The following is a 16,116-nucleotide window of genomic DNA, read 5'->3' as shown; positions in this document are numbered from 1 at the left end:
AGAAACATATAAAATCCTGATGGAACTTGATTGACCTGACCTCCCCTTTGACTTGCATCTCCATTTTTGGGCTTTCAGGTTCTTATATTAACAAAATTTTTCATTTTAAGTAAGGCATAATACCACCAAATCTTGTAAACAGATGATCTGGGGCAGTGGGATGTTGTAATTAGGATGGGAAGTTCTAGACTGATTCCTAGGATAGCAGGACTGACATATGAAGGATTTGGATTGACTGGGCTTGTACTCACTGGAATTTAGAAGAATGAGGGGGATCTCAGAGAAACATATAAAATCCTGATGGAACTGGACAGGCTAGGTGCAGGAAGAATATTCCCAATGTTGGTGAAGTCCAAAACTACAGGTAAGCCATTCAGGACGGAGATGAGGAAAAATTTCTTCACTCAGAGTTGTGAACCTGTGGAATTCTCTCCACAGGAAGCTGTCCACTCCTCACTTGAGCAGTTGGGTTTCCAAATGCTGGAAAAACCCTGCCAGACTCATTAAACCATTCAAAATGTCAACCTGCTACCTGGGAATGGATTATCTACCCAGCTTCTGCGATATGTATAATAAACCTGAATATGAGTAGCTTGGAGGCAGGTAGGGTCATGGATGAGATTTTTTAAAAATGTTAACACCTTACTGAACCCCAAACTCAACTGCTTAGGGGAAGGTTAAGTTCATTTTCATGCCTCTGTGTGGCAAAAATTGTATCTTTTTTAGTGAGTTTTATCACATTTCAGAGAACAGCTTTTCAGGCAGAACTCAGCATTGTTGAATTTACCCTGCTATGACTATTTTTCAAGTAATTACTCTGAGTTTATAATTTGATCCTCCTCCTTTAACACTACTTTTCTGCATTATTCCTATCAATCCCTCGCACATGAATGTAAAAATTTAAATCATTTTGCTGTTTTTTTGTAGGAATAATTGATGAGCTGTTTTAATTTCTATTTCTTAATTCTATTTAGAATCCTAGAACCTGATCATTTTTTGATTCATTTCCCTGGTCACTGTATTTGTACATTGACCAAACCACACACAACTTTAACATGAGAGGACAGATGGTAGCTGAGGAGATTTTGGTCATGTGGATAGTGCTGTGACTCAAACTATAAGGAATTCTTAAAATCCCATCAGTTGACTTTTCACCAGTTTTGGTTCGAAACTGACCAAAAATCAAGTAGCGTGGAGACCATCTGTGAACAGTTTGGTTGCAGGATTGAATGCCAAAGTTGTCTCAAATAGTCTTGTGATTAGAAAATATTGATGGGTCTATGTAGAGGAGCCTAAGTAGGACCTTAAGAAGCAATCTTAAACAAGCCTTGCAAGGAAATTAGAAAATGTTTACCTGTTTGTGGCTGTTCTAGCCCCAGTTTTTTTCCTTGCTATCTTCACCTGGTAGATAAGGAACTGTGACTTTCTGTGCAAATTGACAATTTACAATTACAGGCAAGTCCCAATGACATCATTGAAATCTAATGTTTCTATAAAGAAAGAGTGCACCAACTTTCGGTGGGTATCCTTGGTGCTTGCTCAATTGGACAGATTGCAAGCAGTAACCATTGGCTCCAGTGAGAGTTAACAGTATTCATAAATTTAACTGTCCATCAACAGTTTCAGCTGAGTGTTTCAGTCCCCCTAACATGACTTGTTCTTACCTTCTACTTTGAAATATTCAGTGCTTGAAATTTGAAGCTTCCTTTGATACGTTATGTCAAAGACAAAATAATTTAGAAGGAGAACAGTGTTGACAAATGATTACTTTTTCAGTGTAAGTCTAAAGTTAAGTAAGACGTCCAAGAAGAACTCGATTTTAACTCTATTCTTTCATGGATGTTGGCAGCACTCACAAGGCTGACATTTGTTAAATGTCCTTAACCTTGAATAGCTTGCTTTGCTATTTCAAAGGAAAGAGTCAAACACAGTGCTGAGAGTCTGGAGTCACATGTAGGCCAGAACAGATTTTTTTTATTTACTTGTGGGATGTGGACATCGTTGGCTGGCCAACATTAATTGCCTATCCCTAGTTGCCCTTGAGAAGGTGGTGGTGAGCTGCCTTCTTGAATGACTGCAGTTCACATGCTATAGGTTGACCCACAAAGCCCTTAGGGGGGAGATTCCAGGATTTTGACCTAGTGACAGTGAAGGAATGGCTAAATATTTCCAAGTCAGTGTGGTGAGTGGCTTGGAAGGGAACTTACAGGGGCTGGTATTCCCATGTACCTGCTGCCCTTGTCCTTCTAGATGAATGTGGTATTGAAAGGTGCTGTTTAAGGATCTTCAGTAAATTTCTGCAGTGCATCTTGTACATAGTACACCTGCTGCTACTAAGCCCGGGGGTTGGAGGGAGTGGATGCATGTGGATGTGGTGCCAATCAAGTGGACTGCTTTGTCCTGATTGTTGTTAAGCTTCTTGAATGTTGTTGAAGCTGCACTCATCCAGGCAAATGGGGAGTTATTCTATTACCATCCTGACTTGTGCCTTGGAGATGGTGGACAAGCTTTGGGGAGTCAGGAGGTGAGTTACTTGCTGCAGTGTTTTTTTAATTCATTCACAGGACACAGACAGCACTGCCAGGCCACTATTTATTGCCCATCCCTAAATGCCCAGAGTGCAATTGAGAGTCAACCACTTTGCAGTGGATCTCAAGTCACATGCAGGCCAGAGCAGGTAAGGATGGCAAATTCCCATTAAGTGAACTAGATGGGATTTTCCTGACAGTCAGCAATGGCTATCATTAGACTCTTAAATCCCAGATTTTTATTGAATTCAAGTTCTAAGCATCTGCTGATGCAGGATTTGAACCTGGGTCCCCAGGATATGGCCTGAATCATTGGATTAATAGCCTAGTGATAACATACCACTAGGCCATCACCTCTCCATACTTTCCTAGTCTCTGACTTGTACTTGTAGCCATTGTGCTTATGTGGCAAATCCAGTTGAGTTTCTGGTTAATGGTAACCCCAGGATGTTGATATTTGGGGATTTAGTCCTGGTAACACTATTGATTGTCTAGGGACAGTGCTTAGATTGTCTCATATTGGAGATAGTCATTGCCTGGCATTTGTGTGACACAAATGTTACTTGCTACTTGTCACTCCAAGCCTGGATATTATCCAGGTCTTGATGATTTGAATATGGATAGCTTCAGTTTCTGAGGAATCACAAATGGTGCTGAACATTGTGTAATCATCAGCGAACATCCTCATTTCTGACCTTATGAGGGAAGGTCATTGATGAAGCAGCTGAAGGTGGTTGGGCCTAGGACAATACCCTGAGGAACTCCTGCAGAGATGTCCTGGAGCTGAGATAATTGATCTCCGATAACCACTCCATTTTCTTATGTGTCACGTATGTCTCCAACCAGCAGAGTTTGCCCCCGATTCCCATTGATTCCAGTTTTGTTACACTTGTTACCACACTTGGTCAAATGCAGGCTTGATGTCAAGGGCTGTCACTTTCACCTCACCTCGCCTCTGGAATTCACCTCTATTGTTCATGTTTAAACCAAGGATGTGAAAGAGGTTAGGAGCTGAGTGAGGACAGCAGAATTCCTTCCCTAAAGATCATTAGAAAAATGGAGAAGTCAGTATGAAAGGTTGTGAAATTAGGCAAAACGTTGCACAATTTTTCAAAAGAAGAGGCAGAGGATGGAAATTGAACATAGTCAATGGAATAGATGGTGTTTATTATTCATACTTGTTACCTGCTCATTTGCCCCTCAAAGTAACATCCACATTTCATATGGCTGACAAATTTTGAAATTGCTCTGTACGATACCAAGATGAGACACGAGCCTGCAGGAAGCAGTGTTTATGTCAAGTGAAGTGTCCTAAGCAGTGATGGTTGAACAGTGAATTTGAAACCATGTAAGAGGGAATAAATTGATACAATCCTAAGAGAAAAATCAAACAATATCAATAATTCAAAACAGTCCAAAATGAAAGGCTGATTTCACAAAAAAGTACTAGATAGTTTTAAAACTACTTCTGATTGCAGAAGTTTTTTTTAAGTTTATAAATGCACACAGTGCTATTTTTGCTCTAGTAATGCAATGCATTGGTTTCCCCAGGGCTACATGGACAAGATCCCATTAAGAGCTTTTTAAAACGCTCCCTATGACTGGCATGCATGAACGTTTGTAGACTCAGCAGCAGGATATCAAACCTTCAGGTTGTTTTACCAGGGTTGCATTAAGGCACACTACTTTGCAATTACACTGCACGATATCAGGTCTGGAATGTTTGTGCAGAACCCTAGTCTTCTGGTTACTTCGTGATGATAATAAACTTAGCCCACCACCAGCATGATGGCAGCCTACAATTTCATATTCACAAGTGATATCCTATTCCAAGACGTACTGATGCCGATTGACGTACAGAATGTATCCTCTAAATGCAAAACTTGAAAAGTTGCACAATTTTTACAACTTTTTAAAGGCAATATTATCAACAAAACTATTTTAAATATAAATCCACAGGTTTTCAACCAAGCAAACAAAGGTTTAAGTGGCATGTAACAAGTGGAAATATTACAGAAGTAAAGCAGAACAATAGGTTTAAGTCACCACTGATCAGGACAAACCATCAACAAACTGTCAGTCAATTTAGGAATTAACCATTCAGCCCTCAGGAATGGGATTATGCAATTGAAAGCAGATAATGATAAGGCCTGGAACTTCATACTGATTAGCGGATCAACTCATGTATCATAATATTTTGAAACAGTTGTACTTGAAACAAAAACAATTTGGGGCTTCATTATGTGATTCATATTTAGTGTCCCATACCACTTCATTTTTTTTAAATTAATATGAAATTACTTCACTGTCTTTATATAGGTAAACATGGTATTCATTCTGTGTATGGTCATACAAACAGCAATTACTTGTTTGCCTAGTTAGTCCTATGACATTAATGTTGCTTTGAAAATTCCCTACTCTGATTTAAATCAGAATCTTTACCAAAAATATTTAAACACTCTGTAGATCAAGGTGTGTGCTCACACACAACAATAGTAATATGTAAAGTCTAATTTAAAATTAAAATAAATAGACATCCACATTTCATGATGGACCAAAAGAAAAGAAAGAAATATTACGTTAGTGGAATGTACATGTTATGTAAAACTTAAATCAACTGTTTTGAGTAAAATAGAGTAAATAATTCCTAACCTCCTTAGTAAAGTGGAATATTATAGAGATAAACATATTCAACAAGGAAAATAAACATCTATAGATGTACTTGGCAGGAAAATATCCAAGATTTGTAGCTATTCCATGGGACTTGACACATTTATTGATAACACACAACCACAACCACACAGTAATTATCAAAAAGATAAAGCAACAATTCTAAATAAAAATGAAACTATATTCAAATTGGAAGAATAAGTTGTTCTTATTTACATTAATTCACCATGGCCAATTGACCATAATTGCTCCTATTATGTCAATTTGTGGAACAAGAGCAAGTTGTAAGGTGTGTAGCACTGACTTTGTTGCTTTGAACACATGACAGCCCCTCTGTTGGCATGCAGCAATTTACAATGTACTATCATTACTGTCATTAAATAGTGAATGCAAGAAAATGTAAATAACTGGAATTATGCTCATGTAATCCCCATATTCTAGAGATCACAGTTCATCAGTTTTAACTCTGTAAAATTAGAGAATCCACTCGAGATTGCCTGCTCAGCAACAACCAGTAAATAGTCAGCATACTTTTTTTTCTAATTAATTCATAGGATTTGGGCATCATTGGTCAGGCTAGCACTTATTTCCCATCCTTAGTTGAGAAGCTGGTGCTGAACTGCCTTTTTGAACTGCTGCAGTCCATTTGACGTATGTACACCCACCGTGCCATTAGGGAGGAAGTTCCAGGATTTTGGCTCAGTAACACTGAAGGAATGTTAATATATGTCCAGGTCAGGAATGGAGAGTGGCTTGGACACCAACCTGCAGGCAGTGGTATTCCCATGTATCTGCTACCCTTGTCCTTCTAGATGGTAGTGGTCTTGTGCTTGGAAGGTGCTGTCTAAGGAGTCTTGGTGAATTTGTGCAATGCATGTTATAGATGGTACACACTGCAGTCACTACATTGGTGGTGGAGGGAGTGAAGCAAAATCCAATCTGACCTTTTGAATATCTTTGAGGAAATGACGACCCAAGTGGACTGTAATGAATGTCAGGAGTAGACTTCCAAGAGTTGCTGATAAAATTTCACTTGAAGTGCAACTAGGTAAGGTCAGCAGTGTGTAACATCCAGCGTAAAAGCTGGGTATGGGTAAAAAATTGACTGAATAGTAAAAACATATGAACAAGAAACAAGAGCAGGCACTCGGCCCTTCAAGCTTACTCCACCATTCAATAAGATCATAGCTGATCTGATTTTAATCTCAACTTTACCTTTATGCATATTCCTGGTAATCTTTCATTATCTTGGCAATCAAGAACCTATCCACCTCTGCCTGAAAAATAACTAAAAATTCTGCATCTACTGCCTTTGAGAAAGGGAATTCCAAAGCCTTTCAACCCCCTGAAAGAAAACAAAACTGTTTCCTCATCTCAGTTTTAAATGGGCGCCTCCTAGTTCTAGATTTTCTCAAAGGAGGAAAGATCCTTTCAATATCCATCTGGTCTAGTCCCCTCAGGTTTTTATATGTTTCAATTAAGTCACCTCCAACACTCCTAAACTCCAGAGGATACAGTCCTAGACTGTCTAGCCTTTCCTCATTAGGCAGACCACTTATTCCAGGTATTAGCCTAATAAAATTTCTCTGTACTAGTTCCAATGCATTAACATCTTTGGCAAAAACTGTGACCAATACTGTATGCTGTACTCCAGGTGCAATCTCACCAATGGTCTGTATAACTGAAGCATGATCTCCCTATTTTTGCATTCAGTTCCCCTCATAATAAATCATAACATTCTAATGACTTTTCTGATTAGTTGTTTTACCTGCATATTAATCTTCTGTGATTCATGTAATAGGATACCCAGATCTCTCTGCATCTCGGAGCTCTGCAACCTCTCACCACTTAGATATTTCTTTTTTAATTTTTTCTGCTAAAATGGACAAATTCACATTTTCCTGTATTGTACTCCATTTGTCAGATCTTTGCCCATTCACTTAACCTATCTACATTCCTTTGTAGTCTCCCTATGTCCTCATCACAGTTCACAGTCTTCAATTCCTTCATGCAAATCATTTATACACAATTGTCAAAAGTTGAGACCCTTGTGGCGTACCACTTGTAACATCCTGCCAGCCTGCAAAAGACACACTGCTTCCTGTTTGCAAGCCAATCTTCTATATAAGCCAGTACATTAATCCTTTCACCATGCGGTTTTTTAGTTTCCACAATAATTGACGTGGTACCTTATCAAAAGCCTTCTGGAAATCTAAACACATTGTAGCCACTGGTACACGTTTATTTAAAGCACAAGCTACTTCTTCAAAGAACTCCAATAAATTAGTTAAATTCGATTTCCCCTTGATAAATTCATGTTGGCTCTGCCTGATCACCTGAAACTTATCCAAGTAACCTGTTATAATGTCTTTAATAATAACTTCTAACATTTTCCTGCCTAAAAACTGGTCCTTGTTAGAAGAATTTAGATTACGATGAGGGCAAGTACTTCTTGGGACACTCCAAGGCTCAGTATTTGGATCAGGTCTATTTCTAATTCCCATCAATGACTAAGTACTTTTGCAATTATGCCAGATTTGCATGATGGTGCCAAGACAGGAGGGACTGTGGAATTGCAAAATGATATGAATAAAATGTGAGTGGGGAGATTAAATTTAATGCAAGGAAATTTATAATGGCCTGTAAATCAAAAGGAAAAATGGTTGAAGTAGCTGAACATGACGTTGAAAATTACTTGGGAGTCTGAATTAATCAACTCAATTTGTCTCAAAGGCACAGCATAGTTAACAAATGAATAGCATTACCTAGTAGACAACTAATACAACTACTGCAGATACAACCATGTTACTTTTATACATTATGCCACACTCTCAGCAGAATTGTAGTTTTCACAGAGAGTTAATCTCAGCATCCAGAGGATATGTTTCTCCTCATTTCATAAAGTTGTAAGTTGAAAGTCATTCCGCTCAGTCTTCAGACAATTCCCAAGTCAGTAGCAAGGCACAAAAGTGTGATTCATTCTCCTTGACAATTCAGGGAAAATTCACCAGTGTCCCAAATCATAGAATCCCTATACTTTGTGGAAGCAAGCTGTTTGGCCCACTGAGTCCACATCTTCACTCTGAAGAATATCCCACCACCACTCCCCACCCACCCCCCATCTTATCCCTGTAACCCTGCATTTCCCATGGCAAATCCACGCAGCATACACATCCCTGGACACTTTGGGCAATTTAGCATGGTCAATCCACCTAACCTGGACATCTTTGGACTATGGGATGAAACTCACACAGAATGTGCAAACTCCAAACAGATAGTCACCCGAGGTTGGAATCACACCCAAGTCCCTGGCACTATGAGGCAGCAGTTTTAACCACTGTGCCGTCCCAATCTTCCAGCATCCTTAAATCGCTGCAGTTCTGTCTTTTCAGCCGGAGGTCAAGTTCCCACCAGATTCTACCTTTTATCGTGCCTTCTACAATAATTGCTGTTTTCCTTTCTCTGTATCCAAGGTTTTTAAATCACTCTGCTTCGGTGTGTGTAGGTCTACCTATGGGAAAGCCAGCTACTCTAAATTTGTTTTCAGGTCTTAAACATTCTGTGGATTTCAAATCATACTCAAACTGGATTCCCTGTCCCCATGGTAACCAGGCAATTTAGACTAATTCTTGAACAGAACAAGTAGCAGGTCACATGTCGCTTTTCATTACTCCATTTTACCTGGATTTGTGAGACAGTTTCAAATATAACCATCTTATAACTTTCAGTGGCCATAACAACCTGATGTCCTTTCTCAGTCTGGCAATTATGTGACTCCAAACTGACATGAAAATGGTTAACTCTTAACTGACCTCTGAAAGGCTTTGCATGCTGTATAATGGTATTCAAGAAGAAAATTGACCAGCACATTCTCAAAGTCAATTAGAGATGGGCAATAAAATGTTGGTTTTGCCAATACATTTTTTTCAAAAAAAATAAGAAAATATAATCCCGTTATATTTCAGCTTTCAACAATATAAAGAGAGATAATTGATAAAAATTTCAAAGAAACAGATTAATTCTGTGGAAGGGTCTGAGGAAGGGTCACCGGACCCGAAACATTAACTCTGTTTTTTCCTTCACAGATGCTGCCAGACCTGCTGAGCTTTTCCAGCAACTTTGTTTTTGTTCCTGATTTATAGCATCCACAGTTCTTTTCGTTTTTTTTTTGTTAATTCATATTACTGTCATGATCACGGGTTCCAAATCCTGAAGTACTACAGACACTTTAACTTGTAATTCTAGAATGCCTATTTTTTAAAAAAAACGACTGCTGTGGGTGTAAATTAAGTGGCTATCTAGAGAGAGAGAGAGAGGTCCACAAAATTTCACACCTGCAAGTACAAAGGGAACTTCAACTAACGTCCCTTCAAAGGGGATTGTGAAGAGACAAATTAAATCAGACTGGACTGTGATTTCTTATGACTACAAAGATAAGGAGTGTTCACAACTCCCTGCTTAACTGCAAGTCACCCTTGCAGATTATGTTCCAAACTGAAGACAAATTTTGTGTTTTTCCCTCTGAAGAATATACTAGGACAGAGTTTGAAGAGCCAGTTCCAACTCTGCTGGAGTGTACTCATGAAACTTAATTCTCCTGTGTCTTCCAGTATGGGTTTGGCATTAGTACGCTGTGAGGGTCACAGTCAAAGAACTATCCCATAGTTACCCCTGTGTTTCAGGTAGAGGCATCCTGTCTCATTCTGAGTGCTGCAAACCAAATAAATGTGGAAATGTGACAACAAAAAGACTGTCTTTGCAATAAATGCTAGAATTCAGTCATGGTCAAAAGGAATCAAAAATACAGAATTTAAACCAATTCCGCCAAACAAATGATCATCAAACCAACTGTTCAAGTATCAATGTCAACAGTGCCAGTCTTGACGGACCGAATAACCTAGTTCTGTTCCTGTGTCTTATGATCTTATGGTAACTTCCACTGCCAGGAATGCAATATTCAATGATCTGCCCTACACAAACAATTTGGAGATTGATCCTCATTTTTAAAATCTTTTATCCTTTTTGACTCACCTTTTGTTTATAATCTATGTGTACGTATCTTGTGTTAGTATGGCTTCTTGCGTCTAGTAATGAATAAATTCATTGTTTTTGTTACTTCAAGAAAGCCTGGTTAAATTAGCTCTTTTTAAAATATCAATTAACTTGGCTCTGGGAGAAAGATATCCACAACAAAGGAATCCTTTCTAAATTAACCTTGCTGCAACCAAGCAAGGAGATGGGTGAAGGAAAAAAGGAAACCAGTTCATAGCTCCTTACCTGGCAGTTTAACAATTTGGGATATCCCATCTGGAACAGTAATGAATTGGGGAATCTTTCCTGGGATTTGATTGTAACGTTACTGTGATTATCTTTGACCACACAAACATTTAGCTTAGTGTCAAGTGCTATCCAATCCTGTTGGGATAATAACGCATGGTGCAAACACGACCTAGGAGTAGCAGAAATAAAATTGAGAAAATGAGCAAGTGATTTTTTTTTAAACAAAAGTACTTTCTAAATTGTTCATTGTTTTGATGCCACAACAGACTGTAGACCTCTTGCTCAGTGTTCTGAACTACATGGTGTGTATAGTTTCTGCCCTGCTCCCAGGATATATAGCATTTTATTAAATAAATGGAGAAATGTTTTGCAGAACAGAGAAAAGGCATTAAAATCAACACTTAATCACCCACATACTCAGTTCTTCACCAAAAAACATATTCTTCCTGTCTCTCTAGAAACAAAGTCATCTATCTGTTAAACTCATTCATACCATACACTTCATTGATGTGCCTGGAACTCATTCCGCAATACATTTGAATGCAAATTAATCCTGAATTGTCTTCTACACCTAACATCTTAATTTATGACTTGAGTGACTTGGTATTTTTGAGGGTGAACAATTAACTTGGATCCATTATGTTAATCAGCTTCATAATCATAAAAGCTTCAGTTTGAATGCCTTGAAGTCTGCTTTTGACCAAGGAAATCAATCAATTAACCTTCTTCAGAACTTAAATTCTTGATATATCTTCATCCACATGACTTTAATAGCACCATTTTCTTGGTATTAAGGGAGGTATCCCCAGTATCCTGGTCAATATTTATGCCTCAATCAAAGTCAAGATACCAATTTTCTGTTCATTATTCTGTAGCTGTTTGTAGGAATTTGCTGTATGCAAATTGGCTGTGACATTTCTTGTGATACTGTAGTGACTACACTTCAAAAATGCTTTGTTAGCTGTAACACACTTGCGGACATCCTGTGGTCATGAAAGGTACTTTATGAATGCAAGTCTTTCCTTCTCAATTCAGTAGCTGTTGTGGGTAAGGCATATAAATGGATTAGTAGCTGCTAACAAAGCAAATAGTTTGGAAAAGAAGCTGTGGAATTTTGAAAGGGAGTAGGACCACTCTAGAAGAAGGTATTAAGCATAATACCTTGTGTTTAAACTGAGGTTTTACCTATTCTTGCCATATATGAATGACCTGGAAGTCATAAACAAAAAGTACTTGGATTTACATGGCACCTTGCATGGCTTCAAGATGTTGTAAAGTGCTTTCCATCCAATTAAGTACTTTTGAAGTGTAGTCACTGATGCCTGAAACACAGCAGCCAATTTGTGCATAGTAAGCTTTTACATATAGCAATGCCATAGTTACCAGATAATCTACTTCAGGATATTATCCTGAATATGAAAGCTCACAGAGCCGAAGAAATGGTCTATGAGAATGATTCCAGTGAGAGGGAGTCTAGTTGCATTGGTCAAGTGAAAACAAAGAAGGCATTTCAGGTGTCAAAGTCTCTAGACTTAGTGCGAAGTGGAGAAACTGTTCATATGAGTGGATGGATTGAGAACAAGTGGGCAATAATAATGGGACATAATTGTAAGGTGAAGGGCATGCGGTTTGGGGGTCTTGAAGCTATTTTTCACCTAAAGGATTGTGGTAATCTGAATGTAGTGCCTGGGAGGGTAGCGGAGGCACAAAACCTCACAACCTTTTAAAAAGTATGTAGATGAGCACTTGACATGTCACAACATTCTATGGGCCAAATGTTGGAAAGTGGGATTAATGTAGATATGTTGGCACAGACTCGATGGGCCAAAGGACCTCTTCAGTGCTGTATGACTCTGAGAACGAACATTGATATAAAGGGTGAACTGCAAATGAATCAGAGGTGACATAACAAAAATAGTTTTGTGCAGTAAGTAGTTAGGAACTGGAGTGCTCTCTCTGAAAATATGGTGCAGACAGATTCAATCATAGCTTTCAAAAAAGAAGTGAATAATTATCGAATAAATTGCTTGCAGGGCTCTGGGGAAAAGGCTGAGAGTGGGGTGAGTGGAGTTACTCTTGCAGCAGGCCAGCCTTCTGTCCTGTATCAGTTCTATAATTCTATGATTCTAAATGCGAGGAGGCAGCAATTAAGTTGAATTGGGTGCTGGGTTATTTTGTTAAACTATATGTGAAATTTGAACCCATGTCCCATCCACTATTATCTCCTCTATCTACTTTTCTCCATTTCCTCAATTACCTTATGAAACTCTGTCAAATCACTTGTCAGAAAATTGTTGCCCCAACACAAAAGCCCAGTCATAAGCAGATAACCAATCTCCATTGATATCACTGAGGTACACGTCCTATGAAACATCCCTTTGTTACAACTTTTTTAATATTTTGGAACTAATTCCAAATAATAAAGGGGAAGATAGCACAGATTCTTCAAACAATGACTTATTCTACATCTTAAACTTGCATAAACGTCAAAAGATGATGTATTTTGCTGCCACTGTTTTAGTACTATATCTTTACTCAGCAATCTACATTTTGATTAAATTTACAACTCTGCAGATGAAAATGAGAAGCTTCATATTTCCCTCCTCCCAGCGACTTCCAGGAGCCACCACTCGTTAGAAATGCTTTCAAGTACATGAACAATCAGGGGCTACTCTTCATATAAACTTTGACCATTAAATGGAGACAGGTTTGGAATTAGTCCATGATTTTATAAGAAAAAAAGATTAAAAATGATCAAGATTAAGTTGAGCTCACAGTGAAAATACATGTACGTTTGCAGTACCTGTTTAATGTACGGTGCCTGCATTTTGTCCCACAACCCAATCTTTTATTTACCTCTTCAGATTTCTTTTTAATTCTGGTCAGTCTTTCACATTAAAGTTTCTTCAGGCTCTGTGAAATAGGGATTTCATGTGCCTGGAGTAGCCTAATGTCATGATCAGCATGTCTAGAATTTAATTTCTCCAAAGGACATTAAACACGGTTGGCAACATTTTCTTTCTTTCAAAATATATTGCAGATTTTTAGTGGATCAAACTATGTGATGCCCACAAGTAACTACTGTGGAATTAGACAGTCATAAGACAATTACTATTCAGTATATCTGTAAAAGGAAACTAAAGCTATCATGACTGCTGAAATTTCTATATGGTGTGGTAATAACATACAAGATGAAATATTGTTATAGAATCATGGAAATTTTAACACAGATGCAAGGCATTTGGTCGTCTTGCCTAAGTGGGTACCAGTTTTGCATTGTTGCATCTACTTTAATCCCCTTCATCCAATCTTAAATAATTTCATCAGCCACTTGTGATATTGCATTCAACATTCTAATCAGCTCATGCTTGAAACAAAGGCCTTCTAACTTCTCCTTTTATTTTCACAGTGCTGATCCTAAATGTTGCCACCGTTTAAAAATTCACTGAGTAGAGATAATCTTTCATTAGTTGTCCTCTCAAATCTTTTCATGTTTGAAGTTGCATTTATTTAGTTTTCTCATGAATTCAAATCTCATATGACAATTATGTTTTGTACCTTCTAAATTGTCACACTGAACCTACATTGTGATTTCCCTATGCCTCAGAATCCTGGTAATAATGGGGTGTTCAAAATTGTGCACTACACTACCACCTGCAGTATCATCAAAATATTCTGCAGATTAATTTCCAACATATGTCTTTTGTGTTGAAGACTTCTGTTCATAAACTTAGAATTCTATTTGCCCTTGATATGCTTCTTTCTATTTACTTTCTTTTTTTTAGAATTTGGAAATCTGTACCTGTATGTGCAACTTGGAGATTGGGGTATTAATATACCTCAGGTATCTGCATTGAGGTATTAATGGTCCTCATATAATTAAATGTTAGTATAGGTATTTAATATCTTGTGTATGAAGGAACCTTTGGTTCACAAATGCTGTTTCCTTTTGACACTTACGCGCTTTTACGTAAATACTTACTTAAGTCCTCTATAAAAATCATTCATAATTTGACTTCAGTGTTGATTTCCTGAAATCAAAATCAGCCTACAATTTTTTTCTCAATTACAACATTAATGACAATAAAAATAAGGGGTTAAATAAACAAAAAAAATTTCAGATTTCATTTTGAGATAATGAAATTTCCCCATTAAAATATGTTTTGCCTCTCTTAGTACTTCACTAAGCTTTTACTTCAAGCCTTCAGTCGGTTTCAAACACTAGGCTTCATCAAGATATTTTTGTCTCCAATAGTTGGAGAGAGTTAACTACTTTGCATTCTGACCACCTGCAGTTTGAAGAATTTCTCAGCATGCAAGCTGGCCAACAGCAGTTTAAGCATAGCAACAGTGAATCTCCCTTTCTGAGTCTTTGTCTTTCCAATAACATTGATAGAAAAAAAGAGACTGGATTGTGAGAACTTTTTCAGAGGCTGCAGTCCTTGCCAAGCTGTTCCAGTGCAGCTGCAAACCATCATCTACCCAACAATGTGGAAGATTGCTCAGGTATGTCCTGTCTATAACATGCAGGACAAATGCTGATTACCATCTCAACAGTCTGCTTTCATTCATCAACAAAGTGTAGGAGAGTTTCATTGGCAGTGCTATCAAGTGGCATTTACTCAGCACTATCTTGCTTGTGGCACTAACTTTGGATTCCACCAAAGCTTGATTCCATGCCTCATTACAGCCTTGTCAAAACACTGCTGAAAGAGTTGGACTCATGAAGTGACTGCCCTTGGCATCAAGTCAACATTTGACCATGTGGCATCAAGGAGCCTGGGAAAAACTGAAGCTGTAGGAACAGGGAGTCTCTACCTTAGTTGACATCGTACCTAGCAAAATGGAAGTTGGTTGTGGTTGTTGGAGATCCATCATTTCAGTCCCAGTATATCACTGCAGGAGTTCTTCAGGCTGGTATCCTTGGCCCAATCAACTTCATTTATTTTATACATGATCTTCCCGGTCATAAGGTCAGAAGTCAGGATATTCAATTATGACGTCACAAGATTCAGTGCCATTCACAGCTCTTCAAATACTGAAATTCACTTGGAGGCTCAGTGATGAATGTTAGTTTCTGCCAGAACTGATAAGACTTGTAGATTATAAATTTACATGTCAGAATGTACAATTTCTAGCATGCAAGATTGCAGGCAGTTTATTTGAAATTTATAGAGTTGTTTTCATTTTTGAAAGATGCACTTGCACACAACATTTCTAAAGAAACAAATTTTCAGGCAAACCCATAGCCTTCTGATCCCAATGTACAGGATGTGGAGGTGCTGGTGTCGGATTGGGGTTGACAGGGTCAGAAATCACACAACACCAGGTTATAGTTCAACAGGTTTGTTTGAAATCACAAGCTTTCAGAGTGTAGCCTGATGAAGGGTCTACGCTCCAAAAGCTTACGTTTTCAAATAAACCTGTTGGACTATAACCTGGTGTTCTGTGATTTCTGACCTGATCCCAATATACTACAGCATGTTGCTGCCGTAGGCAGGCTGTATATGGAAAGGTGGGGGTAGGGTTGGAACCCAAAATCCACCCACAGCCTGCCAAAAATACATTATTCAAACTGATTCCTAAAAATTGGCCAGAGTCAGGGTGCAAGACATGAGTAGCTATACGTTCCCTCCCA

General features: G+C 38.3%; 1 protein-coding gene across 3 annotated transcripts in view; it reads left to right on the top strand.

Annotated features, from left to right (window-relative positions):
* Positions 1-16,116, top strand: part of adamts9 (ADAM metallopeptidase with thrombospondin type 1 motif, 9) — a 189,246-nt gene that overhangs the window by 140,990 nt on the left and 32,140 nt on the right. The gene's annotated exons all lie outside the window — the stretch shown is intronic.

The sequence above is a fragment of the Rhincodon typus genome, chromosome 16 (genome assembly GCF_021869965.1).
Source record: "Rhincodon typus isolate 14 chromosome 16, sRhiTyp1.1, whole genome shotgun sequence".
Taxonomy (NCBI): Eukaryota; Metazoa; Chordata; class Chondrichthyes; order Orectolobiformes; family Rhincodontidae; genus Rhincodon; species Rhincodon typus.
This window is presented reverse-complemented; position numbering and strand designations above follow the sequence as displayed.